Here is a 25,137-nt window from a genome sequence, read left to right as displayed (position 1 = left end):
GTAATATGAACGATAACGGAGACGAACTACGGGGATAACAGAAAAAAGTGTTATATTATAAGATATTTTAGCAAATTATCAAATATTTGTTTCAGTTGCCAAAATATTGGAAGGGTATTGGCCACTCCATTATATCTTTTGGAGGGACAAAAAGGGTTCGAGAAAAGGAACTGGGATTCTTTTTTGAGTCTATGGCTACAATCTTTGGTCGTGAATTGAAAATCGGAAACCAGGAGTAGCCGAAATTAATCTGTTTGGTCGTGTACTGCCAATGACTACCGATTGGAATATTATTTAGAAATTATTTCACGTTTTTTTTACTTCGCCGCTTTTAGTGATGGTATAAATACCAGAAGTCGGATCGGGATGAAATTCAGGAATTCAATATGGGACCATAGGCCTTTCATTTTAACCTGAGTTTATGCAAATCGATGAAGCCAACGCTGTGAAAAGTGAGTGAGAATCACTTTGGAATATATAACCACTATTTCCGGTGCTTCCGGGAAACCAGGATAGCCGGAATCTATTTGTTTGGTTGTCTACTGATAATAGCTACCGTTTGGTTACGTCTTTGTCTTACCGATTTTAGTGATAATATCAAATTTTTAACACACTTTACCCTATAATTCTGTAACCGGAAAACAGATCCAGATCAAACTTGGGAGTTTTGTATGGGACCATAAGACTTTTCATTTGAACTTAAGATTGTTAAAATCGGTGACGTCATCATTTTGTTTTGCACATGTCACGCTGTAATTGCGAAACCTAAGTCGGATTCGAATAAAATTCAGCAAATTTGTATGGGGTTACAAGAAGTTTCACTTGAATCTAAGTTGAAAATTGGTGAGACATCTCCGAGAAAAAAGAGTGCTAAAAATGTTACATACACACGTACAGACAATTTGCGTACTCGACAAACTGAGTCGAATAGTATATGACACTAGGCCCTCTGGGCCTTGGTTCAAAAATCGGGTTTCACAGTTATTGCATAACCTTTCTATTTGAGAAAGACAAAAGAATGAAGTCAGTTTCGTTTTCGGATTTTTTTTCCCACTATTTCCGATATTTTCGGAACCGGAAACTAGGAACCGATATAGCCGAAATCGGTTCGCCTGGCCAGCGAGTGAATAAAATACAACTTCTAGTAGTTGTTTTGCATCGTCACTAACAGCAATGCGGATACTTTATCAAAGTAGTTGCAATTTTCCGTGTGACATTGATGAAAACAAATTATAGTCGGGAAGAGTTCAGTCTGTGGAGTACGGCGTTTTCGCGTAATGATTGATTCAAGTTCATCATTTAGCGTCGGTAGCTATTAGTATTTGCAGTTCTCTTTGGTTTTAGAAACTTTTAGTATAAAACACTTTTTTGATCCCACCAAGTTCACATCATCGTGTTCTTTCCTTTCCTTTTTGTAGTTGATATCGATGATTAAGCTAGTTAGTCGCTGTTGCTGCTGTCCATCATTCAGCTCATGAGGAATGCATTTTTCACGTTCTGTAGACGATTATAAATAGCTTAGTGCTCAACGTTTAACCTCTCCGCCATTAGTTTTTGTGCTTGATTTGTAATCTCTCCCAATCCTTACCATTCGGCATATTCATATTTTTTATGTAGACCTGTGCATTGTCTGTCTTTCACTTTTCCAATTTAAAAATCGTTCACAAGTCGCGACCGATAGAGCATGATTCTTGTAAGCTTCAACAAAAAATCGATGGTAACATCTCTTAGATTATCTAAGTTGTAGTACACTAGGGTCTCTTTTTACGCGGTTTTTTTAATGCGGTTTCTTTTTACGCGGATTTCCGAAGTTAAGCGGTTACGTAAAAAGAGACTTCAGTGTATATGATATTTTATTTTCAAACTTTAGTCTCATCTCAATTTGAAAATTTTGTTATATCAGATGCACTAGATAGCACAAGATCTCGTTGTTCCATGCATTTATAACACGTCTACAGGCATTTATAACACGTCGGATGGATCATTTAACTATTGACTTATTGGGCCTTTCTATAAAGTGTCGAAACAGTTCTGATCCGAAGGTCATGTTAATTACTGAACATACAAGCCGACTTCGGTTCTACCGGTCCTAAGTTTACTGTTTCCGAAGTAACGGAAATGATGACCAAAAACTTCCAAATGGAGCTCCCTTCTTAGAGATATTGCTGAACCGATATCCACAAACTTACATTAATAAAAAAGACTTCAAAGTCATATAAGTTGCTGTTGGTTTTTTATCCGGATACAACTTTCGGTACTGGTATCACGGTGAGATTATAATTTTTTTAATACGATGATGCACAAAACGTAAGGAATCATCACACTGTTTGTACCTCTGTTTCAGTTGATTTCCAAACAAACTCGTTTCTAAGAACAAAGAATTGATTGCATTATACAGCGATAGCAGATCTTTTTTTTCCAGTAAACTTTCATTCATCAAAGTACTGTAAACAATAACACTACCTGAAAAAATAATCTGTTTTTAGGTCCACAGGTTTTTGACCTGACGCGATAGAATCTGCGAATTGTGTACTGGCGATTTCTGGTTTCATGATATAGCAACTGTACTCACAGCACATATTACGCAGATCAGCTAGACTATTGTTGGCGCTTTTGGACGGCGCCACTGTAATAATACAAATAAAACAAGCGAATTAGAAATTCTGTGAAATTTATATACTTAATGCATGTGTGTGGGTCGGGAAACCGATCTCAGGTTATTTCCGCCTGATTTTTAACTTTTGTTTTGCACGGGTGAGTTTATTTTTCATTTTTAAAAATAATATTATTCCACGCGTTTATATACTATAAAAACGGTTGATGAAAGTGCGACATAACATTCTTGAACGCGCGCGTGTGTAAGTGTCATTTTTAGGCAAAACATTTCATATATTTAGCGCGAAATATATTCCAAATGCCGTTTCTGTTGACGTCGTTGCAGATACAGGCTTGAGCTGTTTGCAGTAGAAGGTCATCGGGAAAGCATTTTTGATCATCGAATGGCAAGTAGAAAATTTTTGTGGAGGTTTGAAATTTTTTTAATATTGCTAAAATGTTTGACCGTTTGACAATTTCCTATACGTAACATCTTTTGTTATCGGTTGTATTATGAACGGATAACTAGCAAAAAAATAGTTCTCATTAACGCATAGTGAATTTAGCAGTGTTAAAGGACCATTACTTCTGATCTATGGAATGTGGCACTTTCGCGGCCGCCATAAATAGAAATGAGAACCTTGCGACCTGATGACGAACGCGAACGTCCCAAGCAAGTCTACTGTGTTGTCGTCAACATTATTGGTTGGTTTGGTCCACTTTCGTACTATGGTAATAAGCTAGGGGGAATCGCCTAATAATAAATGATGTTTACCAACAGCACAATGTTCATTTTCTTTACAAGTCTGTGTTCTTGCTTCATTTCATCATTCAAACGTTACGATTCTCGAGAAAAACAAGATCTAAGATGCAAGCTTGGATGATGCAGCGGTCTGATTCATCTTTAGGGATACATTTTGATTTCTCTTTGTTCCCAGAGTTTATGATGTATCGACATTATTGTTCTTTTACCTGTTTTTATTTTTAATTTTTTAATTATTCAAAAATATAAAAAAAGGTATAGAATTCTTTCAAACTTTAGAATTTCTTTCCGAGGAACAGAGAGTCGAGTCCCATATACTAATCGATTCAGTTCTTTTAACTGAGCAAATGTCCGTGAATGTGTGTCTGTATGTATGTTATAAACAAGAAGGTCGAGAATTCAGAGACAACTGGACTGATTTTGTTAAAACTAGTCAATATAAGGAATCAGAACTAATTGGCTCAAGTGGCACGTTCCCCTAGTTATTTGAAGATTTATGCCTTGTCGATGCTTCTCATCAATTTCCTGATGGGAAGGAAAGGATAAAAGGAACATGGAAGGGAATTGTGAAGTGGGTGAGGTGGGAAAACAGCACAAAACATAAAGAAACAATCGTTCTGCATCCCCGAAAGGATGCTGAGCGATCTGCAGGTGCCAAAATGCACAGTTAATAAAACCTTCAACCCCCGAGAGGATTTAGAGATTTTGCAAAAGCGACACCTTTCTGCATTTCCGGAAGAATGCAGAACGATTCACAGTGTGTATGACTAGAAGTAAATTCGTCACCCCATAAAGGATGCCGAACAATCTGCTTAAACCTATTTAAGGTCAATACAGAAAGGATGCATTCACTCCAGGAAGAACGATTAACCCTTCTGAGTATAGCTCCTTACCACATCAGGTGAGAAACGATAGAATATCCTTTAATTTTTGCTCCTCATATACAGACTCAACCATGTAGGAAGAACTAAAAAGCCGGATACGTAGTTGCGTCAATGCGGGACAGTTACATACCAGATGATATGAAGTAACGTAATCGCATTCGAACAAATCACACGAATAATACTCAGCACACTGAATAGTAGCCATGTGATAATTTAGTTTGCAATGTCCAGTCAGAGCTCTGACCAGAATACTGCAATGATGCTTGGAAAAATGCAGTAGACACTTTGACATTTTCAGATTCAAATCAGGTAAAAATGTTTTAGTCTGACCGCAAGTTTGCAAGCTGCGCCAGTTGCTGACATGTTTGGATGCAGCCCAAGAACGAATCTTGTGCTTTATCCAACTAGTTGAAAATGGTAAAGCTGGTTCAGGACCAACGAAATCATTCGTTGCACCAGCTCTAGCCAACTCATCAGTCCTTTTATTTCCAGTAATACCAGAATGACCGTGGTACCCATAAGAAGTAAACAGCATTTGAAATGCTGATGTCTTCAATTTGAGTTCGACATGCGATCACTAGATTCGACCATAAATCATTCGAACTGAGTGCTTTTAAGGCTGCCTGACTGTCGGAACAAAAATAAATTCGTTTACCACAGATTTTCTGCTGACGTGCCGATTGTGTTCCACACATAATCGCGTAGATTTCTGCTTGGAACAGTATCTACCGAGTAAATGAGACTGCTCTAGCGTCATTTCACGACAGTAGACACCAGCACCAGCACGACCATTGAATAGAGAACCGTCCGTATAACGAACTAAGTGTTCATCAAGTTGTCGTTCCAAATATCCAGACAACCATTCCTCACAAAGAGGATAGCTCACATTGGATGTTTTGAAAGTAAAACTGCATGTGAGAGTTAGGTCACGAGGAACGAGTAAATACTCATCCCAGTTAACCATTTGAGACCACAAGCAAGTGTGGCTAGTAACATAGTCTATAGGGTTGCTGTTCCAAAGCCCTGTAACCTTAAAACGGTATGTACAAGATAATGCTTCTTGTTTTAGGAACACATGTAGTTGTTTAATGTACAGTAGCGCCTCTAGAGCAGCCGTAGGTGTTGTCGTGAATGCTCCTGTTATCGCCATTAGGACACCCTTTCAAGATGATTTAGCTTTGACTGAACTGTCGCAACTTCTCCTTTCTGCCACCATACAAGACATCCATATGCTATAATTGGTCTAACGATAGTTGTGTAGATCCAATGAATGTATTTGGGTTTGAGTCCCCTTGATTTTCCAAAAACTCGTCTGCATTGGCCGAAAGCCATAAAAGCCTTGTTATTACATTCCTGTAGTGAAATTTGACCTTCTGTTTCAACAGACTTCGCAGCCCATTCAGTGTGTATAGAACCATTGCATGGCTGGTGCTACGATTCTACTGACACTACGAATCCTTCCAGGTCGGGGCTTTAACATACGACAACTGATTTGTAAGAACAATGCCCTATGCATTGAACCGCCAACCCGGCATGGCCGAAAGCCATGCAAGCTCTTTTAATCCTGATGTCAAGTGAGCAGACCAATTGAGTTTTGAATCAAGAATAACCCTGACGTATTTAACTTGATCAACCACAATAACCTCTGAACCGAAGAACTGTAACGGACGAGCTCCAACCTGACAACACCATTACTCAACAGATCGCAGGGCTTGCTGCATTAAATCAAAGAGAGTCTTAATGCTTATACCGGTAATCAATATATGATAATCGTCGGCAAAACCGTAGGTCGGGAGTCCAAGCCCTTCGAGCCGACACGAATGCCTCCGACCCATCTCTGCGTCGGTGATTCCAACCTCTTCTGCATAGTTTCCTTAGTCTAGCAAGTTCAGCATTCCACCAAGGAGTTCCTCTAGTAGCTCGCACAATCCGAAGTGGACAAGCCTCTTCATATGCTCATATTTTCCAAATCAGTTGGGGTTTCTATTGTTGGTTGGTACCCGTAAAGCGGCCCATACACGCTCAGTTTTCCGGACAGTTTCTCGTGAACTGAACGATTAACTGAAGTGACTGAAGTGTTCATCCGGCCAAACGTCCGGCTTGTTGACTGCTGCTCTCGAGGTCAGTTTCATCCAATTAACTGATCAGTTCTTCAGATAATCGTTCAGTCCGTCAGTTTTCTTTTGAATAAAATAATGTGCCTCCGTGAAAAAAACTGATGAAACTGACATGAAGACAAAACGCAAAACTGAATTTTCACCACACTCGCTCAGTTCATCTAATCGTTCAGTTTTTTATTCCGTCCAAGGTTCATTTGGACTGTCCGGAAAACTGGTGGTGTATGGGCCGCTTAGAATCTAGTCGCCAATCCCTCTTCATTGCGGTCACAGTTTGTAGATTTGGGATTATGATATGTGACAATATTAAATGTAACGTCTGAATGATCATAAAAGATGTACTTATGATCAGATAATCGAGCTCATCGGAGACGAGTCAATTTACCAACTCATGCACGAGCAGAGAGTTACGTCCAAAACCTCCTCAGAGCAGAGAGTCACGTCCTCTCTTCCAGATCTCGCAAAAGTTGGACGATTTCCTGCATTGACTACGTACGTTAGGTAAGTACTGCTAAAAAATTCCATCATATCAGAGCCTCTCGAATTCATATCTGTGCTGCCCCAAATGATATGGTGAGCATTGATGTCACTGCCGATTATAAGCGGTAAATCACTTTTGCAGCAGTATGATACAACCTTTTTGAAGTCATCGCTTGGCGAAGGTTGGTTATGCGGTAAATATGCCGAACAATAGACATATTTCCTGTCTATGCCATCAATAGTCATACCAACTGTGACAGCACAAATATCCCGAGTTGTGAGCTTCGATATGAGAGAAACATCGATAGCACTATTTTCAAGTATGCATGCTCGAGGCATTTCACGTGGATTAGTCATACCGTTTTTATTTGAGGCAACGAAGAATGTGTTTAACAAGTTTCCAACGTAGAAGTTCCTTTTTGGAAATATGGTTCTTGAACCAACGTTATAGAAGCTTGTAGAAGTCTGGATAGATTCATAGTTTCTGTACGTTTATGCTGGAGATTGATTTGTGCTACTCTAATAAATCAAAGTAATGAATACTCTATCTCCAGCACTTATCGTACAATAACTAGAAGAAATCAAACATATTGGCTTATAATCGCCTATGGCGATCCATGGAAGGGTTTTTTTTAAATGCTTTAATCATTTAAATCCCACTAGTTGCGAAGAATGAAATCGTCCACTGTGTCAGAACTTCGCTTAACACAGTAAGGAAAACCCAGATTGTTCAAACTAGTCGTAAATGAAAGGTCTCCCCGTCATCATCCCCCGTATTCTCCAGAACTGGCCCCCAGCGACTATTATCTATTTCCGAATCTAAAAAGGTTTTTCCCGGGAAAGAAATTTTCGTCGAATGCTGAGGTCATTGCAGAAACGAAAGCCTATTTTCAAAACCTTTTTTTTCAAAGGATATCAAAATGTTGGAGAACTTATAAAAACTTCTCGTTTTTTAATCAGATTCGACCAGATCAGGAGATACAGTTTAAAAAAGTCAATTTCATAAAAACTAATCGGGTTTGCAGATTTTGATAGTCGATGGCCAAATAAATATATTTCAGTTTTATCGGTATTCGGTTTTCGATCCTGGAAGGTACCCAAAATTTTTATTTGAGACGCACTACGATTTCTCAAAGATTGCTACACCGATTTTTAAAAATTTCGAATCAAATGAAATGGTTTACAATCGCTCAGAATTTAACATGTTTTGGCTACTCCGAATTCCGTTTTCTCAAAGAAGATCTAAACAAATTTCATAAACAAAAAATCAAGTTATAAGATCTATCGTCGCACACAAAATGAACAAATTTTATCTGATTCTGGAACTACAGAGTGATGAGTTTTTAAAGTTCAAACCGTCGTAGAAGATACCGATACAAAAAAAAATTTAGAAGTTGGACTCAAAACTATTCCAATTTATTCATCATACTAATTCATGGCCATACAAACCGCTTTGGTTTATGCTGGTCCCTGAAGTACCGTAAACCTTAAACATTAAAGTGGAGCTCACATCGACATTGATTGTCACACGTTCAGATTCAAACGATTATTTTTATGGTTTCATAAATTTTTTTTCGAGCCGACTTGAAGTTCCGAAGTTACAGGGTAATGAGTTATTGATATTTCAATCTGTCATTTAAAACGTATCAAAATGTCAATGTGTTTGTAATTAATTTTCATCAATATGTAACGAAAAAAACAGATAGGAAAAATAATTCCTACTATAAAATGAATACTACGAAAAAGTTACCCACTGAAAAGGGACACGACGTAACTTTTTCTTAACCGGAATGCCGTTCTCATTTCATGGTTGTATTCGTATGTCTTTTTTTCAGTCTTCCTCGTTAGATACTGATTAAATTTAAAACTAGATCAAGGCAAGACGTTTTAAGACTGGATTAAATCGTTATTTGTAGGCAAAGAAAAGACTATTCCAAATACTCCCCCCCTTCTGTGAAAGTCTACGAAAACTTTTCGTTTTCACAAAATATAGAAATTTTGTTAAATCTATCTTATGTTATAAATAGTGTTATCATGACTTTATTCATTGAGTTTTATAGTTCCGTAAAAGTGGTCCAACGGACAATAAGATGGTCAGGACAATGATGCAACCGTTCAAGAGCCGCTCAAACATATCGATTCGAGATATTGCTATAAAGTCAGCCGGTTTTGTGCAGAAATCATGCAGCGCGGTAGGTTACATCTGCACCAGGTGCAGAAAACCCTCAAACGGGAATGAAAAGCAGAACACTGCAAAAACTGCCCGATTACTTTATGTTACACAAAGTTGCTCACCAAAACGTGTTGCAAATATATATCCTTGCAAACTCTAAGTTCGCTATTCCAGTGGATGTTCTTAAGAAGAAAGTTTCTGATCTGGTAGGCGAATTGCAGATGTGATGAAATAAGCATTCTCTTTATCATTTCCGAATCAATCAACAGTGCTATTTACACGAAAGAGTGTCCTAAATTTTCACTTTTCATTCATAAGAAAACATAAAGGACCATCGCTGATTTGGCTTTATATTGGACTTAGCCATCACGTTCAAAACACGTTGGAGCTTTACCGAGCCGATGGAGTCCATTTTCTACCAAAAAATATGAACCCAGGAACTTCACCGGAACTTTGCCCACTTGAAAAATTCTGGGTAATTATGAAACTGGAATTACTCCAACGCTGCTATGCATGAACAGATCTACAAAAGATTTTGTTTGTTTGAAAGGTGACGTCTATGCGAAGGTTTTAGGTAAAACTATATTAGCGAAATCCATCGAGAAAGTGCAGAAATACTGGAAAATTGTTTTGTATGGAATTGGAAATTGTCTACTCAATGCAATTGCAATGGAAATTGTTATGTGTGGAAACTTTACTGAGCCTAATTGATCCATGTGCTTCACTATTTCAAACCACATGCTCAATTAAGTATGGGTGTCAAATGAAAAGCGTACATGTTTGCTATGTCATTAACCGGTATATAAATTGTGTTCAATGTCGTCAAGTGAAATTATAGAACCACTATTAGAAAAGAAAGGGATTAACGTGGCCATGTGGTTTTATGATTCGTGGTTTTCTTAAAAACTGTGAGTCCACGATGGATGGAATTCTTGCTGTCAAAATGTGCTGAAATTTTATTCAACACAACAGGACTCAAATGTGCAAATTGCAAAGTCAAATTACGATCGTTCACTCAAACACCAAAACTCTCAACTTTATAAAGTGATTCCATTTGTTTTCTGTTTTTTTTTCGGCTTAAATTTAGCCTTAGCATTACCCATACTCAACTGTGTTACAAAAAGTACATTCAATTGATATAATTTATCAATTTGACACGATCCAAATTATATCAGGCCATTCGAGTGCGTATAAATGTCTCTTCTTACAGGTTTTCCTATACCTGTTATGTTCTCTTTTTAGCAACAAGTAATGCATCAATTATATCATGGCTACTAAAGTGTACCCGTGAGTAGTGCAAATTCTTTGAGCTGATAGTGGGCTTGACTTCCCGGGTAGGTGTAAATAGCAAACAAAGGTCAAAATAATATCAAATTTTACCATCATATCTTGGCTTGATGTTTCTGTGTTGTCAGAGCGATACTTGATATTTTCGTGATATTTCATCAAGGGATCAAGACATTGTACAATATCTGTTCAACATCAAAATTAGTTATAATATCTTATTTCGTTATTGATGAGCTATTTCAATTTCATTGAGTAAATTGACCCAGTAGTTTTATCTTCAAATAAAACACCATTGAATAAACTGCATCAGAATCAGATAAGAGAAATACTTAAGATATTACTCTATTCTAAATGCTAGATTATAAAATAATTAACAAATTCATCTTCTATAAACATTTTGTTCTTGGTTTGATATTACAATGACAGAATTTTTTATTTTGTTGCTATTTTCTGATGCAAGCGTTGATATGATTTTTGATATTTTAACTCTTATTTCAAACTAAATAATGTTAATTTCTGCCATTGAGATGTTTGATTTTAATGACAGAATTTGGTATTGGTTTGCAAATCACTTCTACCCGGGTTCACATCACATTTCTATATTCACACAAAACCAATCAAGTGACTGCGAAAAATTGACACTTCGTACAAGGCACGTGTTTCATTCATCTGGCATGTCTAGTGCGGTAGCAGAAAGTTACGGGGTCGCACCGAATGTGTACGTACGTGTCTATTATTGCAACTACCTCAGTCATACCGCCCAGTAAATAAACATATTCACCTTGAATTGCGTTCATGATGTTCCGTTGCACCATATTTATCCCTCGGTCTCGAGTAGAAAACGAAAAAGCTCATTCAAATACGTGACCTCCGGTAGAAAAAATCTTTTCGCTCTTATACATTGCGTGTCATCATCCAAAATGCTCCGACATCTTTGGCAAGTTGATGGGCTTTTTCGATTGCCTCATTTGCGTTACATCGAAACCAACTATCGAAAATTTACCGCCAGCCATCATCACCAAGCTTTCGTGTACTATAATTATTATCAATTTGCTGATTGTTTTTAACAATTGCTTTGTATGGCAATTAAGTACAGCGCTGAACTAGCAGCTCTGTAACAGCGTATTTAGCAATTGGAACGCAGCCAAAGTGGCAAATTGAGCGTTCCAGTTTCCAATGTGCCAGGCAACACAATGCAAAAAATTTTTCAAATGAGAACAACGAATCCAAACTGTACTCTGACTTTAAGTAACAGGTTTATCCGTTGGAAATATGCGACCCTAACGAGATGCAAAATTTGACCTGCCCATCACACGATCAACACTGAAGTGTTTTTAAAAACCTGTTTCTAATTACCATCTGATTTTATTGTTACTTTTCTGTGGCCCGTAAAATTTCGTAGACTTTTTCAAATAGACTTTAGATTAGCTACAGTTTGAAAAAGGGTAAAGCTTTATGTAGAACAACTGATGTCACGATGGACGTCTCAAATGCTTTTCGCTTTTCTTATATAGAAAGGCTATGTAAACACTGTAAAACCCGATTTTTTTTAAAGAGGGCCCGAGGGGCGAGTGTCATATACCATTCGACTCAATTCGTCGAGATCACAAAATGTCACTCAATTTTCTCAGAGATGGCTGAACCGATTTTCACAAACTCAGATTTAAATGATAGTTCTTATGGTCTCATAGGCTGCTAATAAATTTTATTTCTTCCAATTTGTGACCCAGAATTACAGGGTGATATGCCCCAAAAAGACGGAAAAAATAGTCTCTCGATTTTCTCAGAGATGGCTGAACCGATTTTCACAAACTCAGATTTAAATGAAAGGTCTTGTGGTCCGATAGGCTGCTAATAAATTTTATTCCTTTCAACTTCCGGCTCCAGAATAACTGCGCGATATGCACCAAGAAGATGGAAAGAAATAGTCTCTCAATTTTCTCAGAGATGGTTGAATCGATTTTCACAAACTTAGATTCGAATGAGAGGTCTCATAGCCTTTTTATTGTTTTTCATCTTTATCCGACTTCCGGCTCAGACATTCCAAGGTAATATGTGCAAATTTATGAGAAAATGCGCACTCAATTGTCACGGGAATTTCTTAACCGATTTTCAAACTACGATGCAAATAAAATGTTCTGAAATTTTTTAAAAAGTTCCCGAAAAGTCGATCCAGATCTGATTTCCTGTTCCGATATTACAGCGCGATAAGTGAACAGTTTTCAATTTCATGAATAGTTTTTCACAAGTCATGGCGAAACGAGGTGCAAATTTGTATAAAACTTACTGGTAAATTTATCTAGTTGGTAGGTCTTGTTAGTTGGTGAATATATAAACCTACTTTTGGACTACTAGCCTCCGGTTTCAAAAGTACCGATAATAGTGAATAAAAGCTCAAAAGGAACTCACTTCGATTAAAAGTATACTTATTGCCTTTCTCATATAGAAAGTTTAAACAATCACTTGAAAAACTGACTAGTGAAAATTGGCCCGAAGGACTAAGTGTACCCGATCATCAAACAGTAATAAGTTTATAACAAAAAGCTTTTTTTCGTAGCAAGTGCTGATATAAGTCTGGTCTTGTTAGTAGTTAAAATATCAAAATTTTCTAACAATTATTAAAAAAAAAATAGTTTAGATACGTGTGTTTGTATGTATGTGTGTTGGGTGTGTGAATATGTGTCAAATAATGTCATCAATTTTTCTCAGGATGACTTGACCAATTTTCACAAACTTAGGCTCAAACAAAAAATCTCATAGTCCCATAGGTTACTATTGAATTTCATCATACTTTCATATGGTAAGGTGTGTTTAAAATTGCACACCGTCATTTAGTGCGACGATGCAAAAAAATGGTAAAATTCTTCTAGATATGTTTCCAAACTGATATAATTTGTAGACTATATTAGTTACTTACTAAACGGCCGTCAAATGACGAGATAACTAAGTCCTCACAAGTTCCTATCTCATGCCTCCCCGTGTGTCTATGATGGGTAGGGGCAGGGAGTGCATCAGGGTATCTTACAAGTGACTGGATAATGGAGTGGATTGCCAATTTGAGTCACGTGGGGAAGCTTTGTGTTTCTCCCTGAAGGTCTGAAATTTCTCCCTGAAGGTCAAATGAGTAAGACGCATCCTTCTAACGAACAAACCATCAGGCGGGTTTAAGCTGGTATAGCGAAATTCTTAGTTATATGGCCAGATGTTATTGCTGGAAGGCGCCGGGTCCTCAAAACCCATTTTGGCCTTCTTAACAGCAGTTATATGAAAGCAATCTGATGATCAAATTCGGATATACTGTAAGTCTACCCGCAAACACTGGTAATGCTTTGAATTTATGGTGGCTTCACACATACATACATACATCTATTAGTTACTTACTAAACAAATCGACTTCGGCTGTACCGGTTACCAGTGCCCGGTTCCGGAAATATTGGTCAAAAACTTTAAAAAGAAAATCACTCAATTTTCTCAGAGATGATTTGATCGTTTTTCACAAACTTAGGTTCAAATGAAAGGTCCCTGAAACCTATAGTCTCATAGGTTGCTGTTGAGTTCAACCGGGACCGACTTTCGGTTCTGGAACTATAGGGTAAAGTGTGTTTGAAATTTCAAACCGTCATTTAGTGCGACGATGCAAAATAAAGAAAAATTCTTATTAACTCGGTGTAACTGTTTACGAATTGAAAAGGTTGTATTTGTTTATACCCAGGGAAAGTTTCTAATTATATTCAAATATAACTAGTTACTTCATTTATGCCATTTCATTACTTGAATTGTACAAATAAATTGATGCTTCGTTAACAAACATACCGTGAAAGTATGGTTCGATGTTGATCTCATCAGTTGCATAACGCAGTCAAGTGGACACTCGAAAATGATGTAACATATTTACTTTGGGGCCTATCGTTACGATGGGTCTGTATGCCAGCAGTAATATATGGTCATCGAACTATGTTAGAATAACTTCAGCGTGGAAAGTAACTAATCAGCAAGAAAAAAAAATAATGAAGATTGAGAGATAATTATTAGCATTGATTATAATTAAATATTATTGCAATGGATATTTGGTGATTAGATCTTTTTAGTAACATGGTATCACCCTAGAAACCGCTTCATATATTTATCTGTTAGTTTCATGAAGTAAATTCAATGCCGGTCATACAATAGTGTGATTACAAAATCGTGATTGTGAATTTAACGGAATGATATACCTACCGTTACTTCCCCTCGAGTCTTCGGTTTTGTTTTGTTAGGTAAAAACATCGAATGTCTCATGGTTTTAGCAAGGATTCATATCAAGGTTCCGGGAAGATCATTGCGAAGAATGGACAGTATGGACAGAATATCCGAATCAATGCTTACTTAGGCACTCGTAAAAATGGATGACAACGAAAACTGCGACGATGAATTGTCTAATAGGGGCAGCCAGCGTGTATTTGTATCAAATCAGCGATGACAACAGTCTTGTGAATGTTTATGCGAACATACAGCGGATCCAGCCAAATGAACCGGTTGCTATTCTTATAACTAGGAAGGTTTCATCCATGATAGATTACGGAGTGCGGATCTAATGAATCGATATTAATTCCATGATAAGAAGCACACACAGTGTATTAGTTGATCGGACTAGTGAACAGTAGAGTCTTCCAGCAGCATATGCTAACGAAATTCTTAGTTATCCGAAATGTAAAGCCTCAGAGTTCGGAAGCCTTCGAAATTACATAGACGATGTGATTCTTGTAATGAAGTTTGTGATTAAGAATAATTTCTAAGCATTTTGCGAAATATTAGAAAAATTAGAGGCGCTCAGTACCATCATGTTGATGTGAAACCATTCCGTGAATGTCCCAATTGAGATTGAAGAAAGCGTACATCTTTTTGTTCCTTTACTTGATGATGTAGTTTGAAATAACCAGAAAACGATAGTTTGAAACATTTTACTGTGAATTTCAGCTCATTGAGGTAGAGGCAAACTATAAACAGTACTAAATAAATTCCTCGAGATACTGAAAAGTTATCTACAAATGGGCTGTTGAGCAGATTTTCACCGATTCTTTCACTGGAAAGTTCAATATGTATAGAAAAATACAGGCAAAAAAGTGCTACTTCATTCCAGCTCCAGAAATGATAAATGAAAGCAAAAGAAAAATATTTTAATAACTAATTTTTCCTCATTTGATCTTCGAGACGAGTTGCAAGCGTTTTGGTATGCTTTCCCCCACATTCTTCAGGCACTGTGGGTCTAGGACCTGAGGTTTTGTGGAGGCAATCTCAGCGAACAGCGGTTTGATTCTACAAGAATATTTACTCTTCTTACTAGTATGATATTTTCACCGTCTATCAATATTCGATGTGGGTGGCGTAATGTTTCTGTAGATACTCTTTCTCTCATGTATTTTGTTTTCGATGTAGTTTATAGTAAACACCTCTTATTTTAATTCGATCACCAAGAGAGCTGTTTCCAGAGCACTAAAGATATATTAGCAAACTTACTATGTTTTTGCAAAGTTGATTCATTCAACCTGCTCTTATATGCTAAATACCCGCACATTTGACTTAACGCTATAAAAAAACCATGTGAAGCACTTGCGCCATCCTTCTTAAAAACTGTCATAAACTCTTTCTTCAAATCCTTGTCATTAATGATTACCTTTCCTGTTTTTCAATTGGGCGAAGTTCTGGCGAGTCCTTCGCATAAAAACAAGAACGTTGGCATCGTACCACTACAGGTTTCGAGTAATGATCCGATACCAGATACAGCCCAAACAGAGTGTCATTTGGGTCTTGAGGAAGGCCATCAGATGCTTCTATAGGCATTCTCCTTTATATATTTTGTCGGTGGTGATGTCAGCCGTTATGCACGACTTGCTGAATCTGCCGCATCCACAGATCGCCTGCCGCACCAAGTCCTTCTTGGCAAATTAATCGTCACCTAATTTCTGTTTGAGCTGTTAGTAGAATGTTCTCACTAATAGTACTGTTGTTGTACCGTTGAATTCCACTATATCACGTCATTACACTCTCACAAAGTCACTATTTTCACAGTCACTATTTTTCCGAAAGTGTATCAAACGTTATAATACAGATACGTATTCCGGAATCGTATTAATCGTCCTTCTTCTTCCGGAATATCCAGGCGGAACTTGTCTTCCTGGTCTAGATTTTCCAAGGCCGCGACCGCGTTGGGCGAAGTTCTGGCGAGTCCTTCGCATAAAAACAAGAACGTTGGCATCGTACCTAGAGGCATTCTACAGGCATTCTTCTTTATATATTTTGTCGGTGGTGATGTCAGCCGTTATGTACGACTTGCTGAATCTGCCGTATCCACAGATCGCCTGCCGCACCAAGTCCTTCTTGGCAAATTAATCGTCCTTCTTCTTCCGGAACATCCAGGCGGAACTTGCCTTCCTGGTCTAGATTTTCCAAGGCCGCGACCGCGGTTTTTTGTGGAGAAGCACTTCTGGTTTGGAAATCTTATCCACTTTACAGTTTGTGATGAAATTTTTCACTTGTAAACATTTCACTCAAAACTAGTTTTACCCAAAATTCCATCAATTTTAATCCATGCAGTAAAAAATTATAGACAAAAAAGATTGTTGCATTTTCTTCGAATACTATTGAGTCAGTTGTCGTATGTTCCAGCCCCGATCCGGAAGTATTCCAAATGTCAGTAGAATCGTAGCACTAGTCGTGCAATGGTTCTGTACGGTAGGAATCCATAGAGAAGTATGTTGAGGTGGAATGTTCAAATTCCTTAAAAGGAATGCATCTTTTACATAATAATATATATTTATTATTATATTTAATTTTTTGTTAGTTTTGTTTGATTCGCTTATATATTCTAAACAGACGAGTTTATTTTTTTGTATCGATGATAGGAGTTTTGTACATTGACTGTTGTTGATTATTTATTTATCGATTCAGGTAAATTACATAGGTTTTAACTAGACTAGGTAACTAATATATGCTGTAACTTGACTGTGTATAATGACAAAAATTTTACCACTATGCTGTACCACCTCGTTCTATTCCAACTAGTATTTCAACTCACATAATGCCTTCCTGGAATCTGAAACGCATGTTGTCATTAACATTTTATTATATTACCCTTCTATAACCCGAGGGATTTCGCAGTATCAAAAACAACGTAAATCCAATCGTATCTAGCTCTCCACATCTGATGCAAGTTTATTTTTCGACGATTTTCACCCCCACTCATAAGAAGCATACCAGAAGGAAGTCGCAATGCGATTATCCACTAATTCAATCCCCTTCGAATCGTATTATACAAGCAGAGGTAAGGGATGGACATTATCATAATGTATTTTCATTTCTCCAAACTATCCACTAGCTCGCAACATAATATCGAACCACGAATTTCGAACTCAAAGCAGACAGTTCCTTTCAGTTGAAACGTGACGCACGACACGGTACTGGATTGAAGGCCAAATGAAATATACAAATTTTCACTTGGTCATCTAGAAGTGAGATGTTACCGTGCTTCTGTGGCGTAGTTTGGTATTATAGTTTTAGGCTTTGCGAAAGTTTTCCGTATTCTGCATAAATTTCTGTTACATAAATTGAATCGTTAATACAATTTGTTAACTATTTAATTCGTTTTTAATGAGTACGCGAAGTAGCTATAGTACATTGAATTTATTACCATTTCTATACAATTAGCAAAAGAGTGAAATATTTGGAAAAGAAGTTGAAATTCCAATCAATCGTTGGGTTTTGAATTCAAATCATACACGCTGTATGTGTGTCGTACATAAGTATTACAATTCTTATGACATTAAAACGAGACTAAGTTGACATTTTTATAAGCACCATCTATGGACTACGACAAACATATCTTTGCATTTTATTACAATCGAGCTTTCATCTGTAAAAGAAAGGTAAAATGCACGGGATGGGCAGTCTAGACAGTTACAGAGAAACTATTTCGAACAACGAACCCGTCACAGCACTGCTAGGATATGCGGTTGGTTTATTGAAGGTTTGTTTGTTCGTTAAAATTATATCCGCAGAGACGGCTGGGTTGAAGATTATTCCGGAAATTTTTATTTTGCCAGAAATCTCCCATTGAAAGAGAGTGGCCAGGCTGGCATCCGAAAATCAATACTTTTGTATAGTTACCCGGGGATTTGCTTCGTCTTCTGTGTTGGTTGATTTCACGCGAAACGCCAAAAAAAGTTCATGGACACGTTAAAATCTTGTCTTTATGATTTATCTTTGCTAGTGGTGAATAGATTTTTTTAATGATGTCTGTGCACACCGAACTTAATTTCATCTAGGGGCTTTGGTTATGAGTAACCCGTATGTGCTAAGCGCATATGACTTTTTTTGTGTTTCATGGTTTATCTTTGGTTCTTTTGTGCATAACAGTTTCTATTACACTTCTTATGCCACACAGCAGTTCAACAAAAACACAGTTCTCAAAAGAAATGAAACACTTTCTTTTGTGTATAACTATGTTATTGGATGAGATTTCGTTAGAATCTGTGAAGTGGCTATGGAGATGTCTTCCAAGTAAGAAGTGCTCAACAACAAAAAATTGTGCGCTATTGTGGAAAACCAAGGCCTGTCCCACAGGTGGATCGTGAAATAACTGAGAACTGACAATTCGACTGTGTCCCATATGTTAAAATCGTTCAATAAGAACCAGACGACACATTAAAGCGGACTCTAAGTAGAATCCTGATCTGGAGTTTTTTGTCGGAAAGATCTGCCTGGATTTTGCAGAGAAATTTCGGAAGAAGCTGTTCGAATAATTTGCTCAGAAATACTTGCGTGCCTACGGGATGGTAGGCGATCTATGGATGCGATAAATTCAACACCATCATTGGCCATATACATAAAGAAGAATACCTTCAGAAGCGCTTGCTGCCTTTCCTCCTGTCCCACGTTGGTGACAATCTGTTTTGCTGGATCGCCATTATGTGAAACAGGTGATGGAGTGGTACGAAGCATATGTATGTTGTTGTTTTTGTACCGAAGGAGGCGAACCGCCAGACTCATCAGAACTTCGCCCGATAGAAAACATTCTTCTATTCTGGGCGATTATGAAGGAAGAGCTTCGGAAAAGGGAATATCTTGGGAAGGATTCTTTAAGTAATGTGAAGTCCAAGGTGCGAAGGAAAGGAAATTGGATAAACGAACTTTGCCACAACATAACTAATATGTGTTTACTTATACCCTGATAGTTTAAAAATTATCCAACCGATATTCAAACTTATTCACGTGCGAGATATCACTGAAGTCATTGTACTAACTTAGTATGAATAATATTTTAAAATTACAAAGAACATGTGATGATGATTCAATATTTTTTTAATTCTACGAAATATGTATAAACCATGGTCAATGTTTTGCTAGCGTGTGCTAAGAAGAACGTTATCAGATTATTGAGATGCCGATAACTTATGTAGTACATTGCATTGCTCGATAAATCTTATTCTGAAAGAAAAAATCAACTTATCTATACACCTAAATCCAACATCTGATTCTCGTTTTCTCATCGATGACTCACAGCATATGCAGGAAAAAATCGCTAACAATCACACTTTATATTCCTGTTCAGATATTTTGAAGATTATTGGCAGAATATTTTAGTAATCTGTTAAATAAGTTTCTGTTTGCACACAGCAAAGTACATCCATTCTCATCTTTGTCTCACCAGGTTCGATCCAACTAGTCAGTCGGTTGTGTGAAGCATTCAAAGTATACAAATAGCACATAAGTCACAACGCAAATCTCTGTAAGAAGTCCCCACAAAAGCGTTCACCAAATCTCCTATCGCCCCGGTATTTCGACTTGTCAGTGCCGAATGCCGTGAAAAAAAGAATACTCCTTCGGTAAAATGACGTAATTTTTACATTTCCTTTAGTCATCTATCAACGCCGGTTGACTTGACTGCGTAGCCCGAGGAGAGAGAAGGGTGCCGGCACTTGCCTCCTATATACTTTACACTTACTGAAACAACATACGGAGCATCATCTCTCTATAGGCAGTAGTATTATGTCATCCTTTCCTTCTAAATGCGAGCATGTTTTGTTCCCTTTATCATTCCTATACTTCACATATCAAGGGGGAGGCGAGAGGTTTAAAGTCTCAACTAACCTATTTTTTCCCTTTGTAACGAAACATACAAAGTTTCCTTATTTCATTGAGTGTTTTCACTGAGTTGAGAAAGATTTCAGATTACAAAGTAACATAGAAGTAAAACAGATTAGTCTAATTTATTTTATCCGTTCACAGATTCCACCCTTCTGGTCAAGAGTCGATTCTAAAAAAGACAAAGGTAAGGAATTATGACATTTGAATTTAAGCATTTACTGTTTATTTTGTTTACAAACTTTTCAACATTCTACATATAAAGAACTTAATTATTCTATAATGAAGAATCATCAGTCAGGACACTTGGGGACGGGTATAGCGTGATGGGATAGTCGATGCCTTTCACGCAGCCCGCCTGGGTTCGATTCCCAACCCCGCACATAGGGTCAGAAAGATTTTCTGGTCCGAAGAGGCGAATGACCTAAGATGTTAAAGCCTCTATAATTTAAAAAAAAAATCAGTCAGGACACTGAATTGCTGTGTAATATTTTCACACCTAATCGGTAATTGATTTTGCATTAGAATGCTCTAAATAGGTTTCAAAACAGTGCAGTCAAACAACTTCTGGACGACACCTATATTGAGAGTTGTTTATAGACACGATGTAGAATTAACACTGGTGGCGAGATAGGGCGGTTTTGTCTGTGTTTGTAATTTTCTCACGAAATTGAGCATGGCGCCGGGATCCACGCAAGTAAACATCGGAATAAAACATGGCTCAAAATTCGATATCAAAGGTAAAATTTAATGTTTTCGGGTATGTAATTTAATTTCTCCAAGTTATCAAGTATTCTTGTCTTGGTAAATATGAAATAGAATTTTGTTCTCGGTTATAGCAACTGGACGTGATTCAACGAATGATCCTGAAACGCTCTATGTTTACACTTTTCTTCCCCATATCTTCTTGTTCTTCAAAAAAAAAAAAAAATACAGCCGAACTCACACATAGAAAAATTACGCCACCCGTCCATTTACCATCAAGGTTTATAGATTTACCATAATGCTCACTGCTTATGCATGTGAAAAACTTTTTCAATCCACCTAGTGGTTTAATGATTCCTTTCTCATATTATTCATTATTTCTTATATATTACATCAATAATAATCGGCATATTCTTATAGTATCTGATGATCTCTCAGTTGAATCTAAGATGGTAAACATTGGTTGAGCCATCTTCGAAAGAAGTTCACATCTTTGGTGCATATCACCCTGTCATTTCGGAATCGGAAGTCGGATCTAAATGAAATTCAGGAACTTTATATAAGATCTATTCAGTGGAGCTAAACAAACTGGTGTAGTGAAGTAGATTTTGATCAATGTGCTAATCGAACGAATTTTATTTTGTTATTAGCCCTTACTATTTTATTTTATTGTTAGCCCTTACTTTTCGAACATCTCTCGTAGTTTAAAATTACAAATGTTTTCAAATTTCGACTTTTTTTCATTCAGGTTTTTTATTTCGGCTCATATGCACTTAAGCTTGACTGGGCCGTTTAACATGAATAAAATTTTTTTTTTCTTATGGCTGGATCCAGTTGTCGTCTTTTTTCTAGGAGGAAAGGCGTTTTCATTGCCATTTAGTAATTTAAGGGAAAGGAGTTGATCGCTATTCTCGCTCCCATCCATTGGATCGGTGTCACTGTTGTTGGTGGAATCATTAGTGGTGTTACTTTTATTTGTCCAGGTGTTGGGTGCGTTGTTAGCTGCTGCTGGTGTACTTTGTTCTGAATATGTTGCGTCCATAGGTTTCATTGAGGAGAATGCTTCATTGATGTTGATGGCTGTTTCCGATGTACTGGTTTTTTTTTGGGGTTGGTGGAAGGAAGCACCGTTGTCCTTTGATGTAGTTGTCTCCTTGTCCAGATTATCACATGGCTTACCGTAGTGAACACCTTTTTGGCAATATTGACATGTGGCCATCTGATTGTCATAGGTAACAAGTGTTTTGCACGGGATTCTTGTATCCTTACCGAAAGTCACATAAGAAGGTATAGCCCTCTTCAAGCGTATGCGTAACAAACGTACGCCATTTAGAATACCGGGGAAAAAGTTCTTCCACTTTTCTTTTCCGAATGAGAGAATTTCTCCGTATTGGGACATAGTTTTACGAATATAACGATCGATGAAGCTTGAGGGAAGATCATGCACACGCACTTCTATAGCACTATCTTCCATATATACTGGCATGTTGTACTTAATGTTTTCGTGCTCCACATAGTGCACATTGTTATTGTCTTTTGCGAATTGAATTGCATCCAACTCTTCATAAAACTGGATGTAATCAACATTATTTGTCTTATTGCACTGAAGTAAATGCACACGTTTAAAGTCAAGATGTATTTGCTCCTTAACCTATTCACGTCCATAAGATGTCTAGGACGAAATATGTCAGTACAACACAATATTTTAGCTATTGTGGGTGTAAAGTAAGAGAATATCACAAGAAAAACATAGCATAAGTTTCTTATAATTTCATGAGAAATATTTTTCCTGTGATCCTCAGAAATAAATAAAGGTCGAGTTGGGTTTATTATGTCGTAATTTAATTTATTGATTTAATTGCTTCAATGATTAGTATAGTAAAATCAATAGTTAGTTATGGTATTTCCCGAAACGATTTCGTATATTTGTTTATCACAAGTGGACGTTGCACATAACAAATTTAATATATGTTCTTTTTTCTATGCGTCGTTTTGCACAAAATTTTTTAGTGTAATGAAGATTGATAGTTCAGTTTTTATTCGTTCAGAAACACATTTGTCGCCTTGAAAATAAGTTTTTTTAATATTCAGTAAAAATACACATTGATTTAATAATAATTGAAGAATCGATAACGATTTCTATAGAAGCGAAATATATTTCCCCATGAGCGTTAAGGGGTTAAGCAAACCTTCAAGTTTTCGTATCGAAGGTCGAATTTTGCACTGCCTGAAGTAAAAAATAATTGTATTCCTTCGTAGCGCTGGTTGCTTTAGTTCGGTTGGTTCACTCACTTCGAGATCGTTCTATTGTTCACTACACAATCCTTTACTTGATTTCTTCCGTCCTGAACGTAACCGGTTTTGTTTTATCGACTGACTTGCATGAGATGTGAAGGCGAACTGGAATTTCAACTTTTCTATCTTTTAGTTTTAATAACAACCGTTATTTCAATCACATTCTCATACTTGAAAACATCGGAATCAACTTTTGGTAACAGTTACATTACAGCCATAAAAACGACGAGAATATCTTTCGAAATAATGTTGATTGCTTCTATATAAACAGATATTGACTCAAGTAACAATTTTTGTTACGCTTGCTTATTTGTGACTAGCTTGCAACCAGAAATTTGAGTAAACATCTAACCACTTGCGTGACTCAAAAAGCACAGTTGCTACTAGTTGCTATACCGGCTAAAAATAAGTTGTTACGTTGTAATGCCATACTGAAATAATTTATCTTTTCATAACATGAAAATAATTTGTTTTCAAGTAAACTAGTTAAAACTTAGTCACCATCGACATTATATACATTGAATGAACCCAGAATACGTTTTTATCAGACATAAAAAGGCAGTAGAGTACTTGAAATCACAAACTTGATACAAGGTACAATTTTCACAGCGATTTTAAAACTGTCGAGCGGAATTCAATTTTAAGTAACTGTATTTTTATGCGCTTTTATTCAAAAACCCTTTATGAAGATATGAAAATAACCCTATGTTCAAAATGTTCAAAATTAATCCAAGTGATTTCACATTATTTTAAATTTATATATCATGAGAATTATAATATCATCACTATCGATGTTCAATCCCTATATTATTTTCTTCGTGTTTATGATAGTGCATAGAACAAAAATGACTATTCTGCCTTTCATTATTTTCGCGAAATAGTAGTTTTGAAAAAAGTAATATCCTGGTTTTACTTATGTTTCATACACTTTTTGCGACTCCATAGTGTGATTATTTTCAACTAGTAGCTAGAAGCATAGTTTTGATTAAAGATATGTTTGGATTAAGTAACGATAGCTTATAAATTATAACTAATTCAATATGACAAAAAGATGTGATTGGAAACCTAAATAATTATTTCGTAACTAGTTATGTTATGAAGAAACATTACTGTAACCTTGTTTTAACCAGTATAACATAAACAAACATATTCGTGCTCTTGTTGCAACATAGTTTGGACTTAGTCGTATCAGAACTAGTTGCGGATTGCTACTTGGGGATATACCATTTAGTTTCTTGTTAAAGTCCAATGGACTTCACTTTCTTCAATCATCGATTAGAGCTTCGCGGTGTCGCTGTCACAGCACAAAAGAAACCTCGTGCTTTCGTAGGACTTACTTGAATAATTTCCGCACAATTAGTAAACAACGTGCTCAAACATTAGAAGTTGTAAATGATTCAGGTTAGCTAATTACAAAATTTATTTTGAATACATGCACTTTCAGCAGCAACCGCACGACATGACGAACCGCGAATAGCGATCGTGAACGAGAAATAAGCGAGTGGCGAAATTTGATATCGATTTGGTGATGCCAAAGTTCAATTCGAGAGTGAGCTGAACTTTACGAACACGAAAGCGTGAGATATTTTCACACCAGTGCAATAGCATGGTGATCGGTATAAGGTCAAAAGGCGTCGAACGCTAGCATCGAAGCACAAAAGAAAGGCGATACTGATGCTGGGCTACGAAGAACAAGTGCTATTTTTATTTTGTTTCACT

General features: G+C 36.9%; 1 protein-coding gene across 4 annotated transcripts in view; it reads left to right on the top strand.

Annotated features, from left to right (window-relative positions):
* LOC131434929 (serine/threonine-protein kinase Genghis Khan) overlaps positions 1-25,137 on the top strand; it is a 96,779-nt gene that overhangs the window by 14,605 nt on the left and 57,037 nt on the right. For all 4 annotated transcript variants that reach the window (XM_058602220.1, XM_058602223.1, XM_058602222.1 and 1 more), the window contains exon 2: positions 20,563-20,605. The gene's annotated coding sequence lies outside the window, so the exon portion shown is untranslated. The remainder of the gene's footprint in view (positions 1-20,562; positions 20,606-25,137) is intronic.

This window comes from Malaya genurostris, chromosome 3 (assembly GCF_030247185.1).
Source record: "Malaya genurostris strain Urasoe2022 chromosome 3, Malgen_1.1, whole genome shotgun sequence".
Taxonomy (NCBI): Eukaryota; Metazoa; Arthropoda; class Insecta; order Diptera; family Culicidae; genus Malaya; species Malaya genurostris.
Note: the sequence above shows the minus strand (reverse complement) of the source record. Positions and strands in the feature narration are given on the sequence as shown.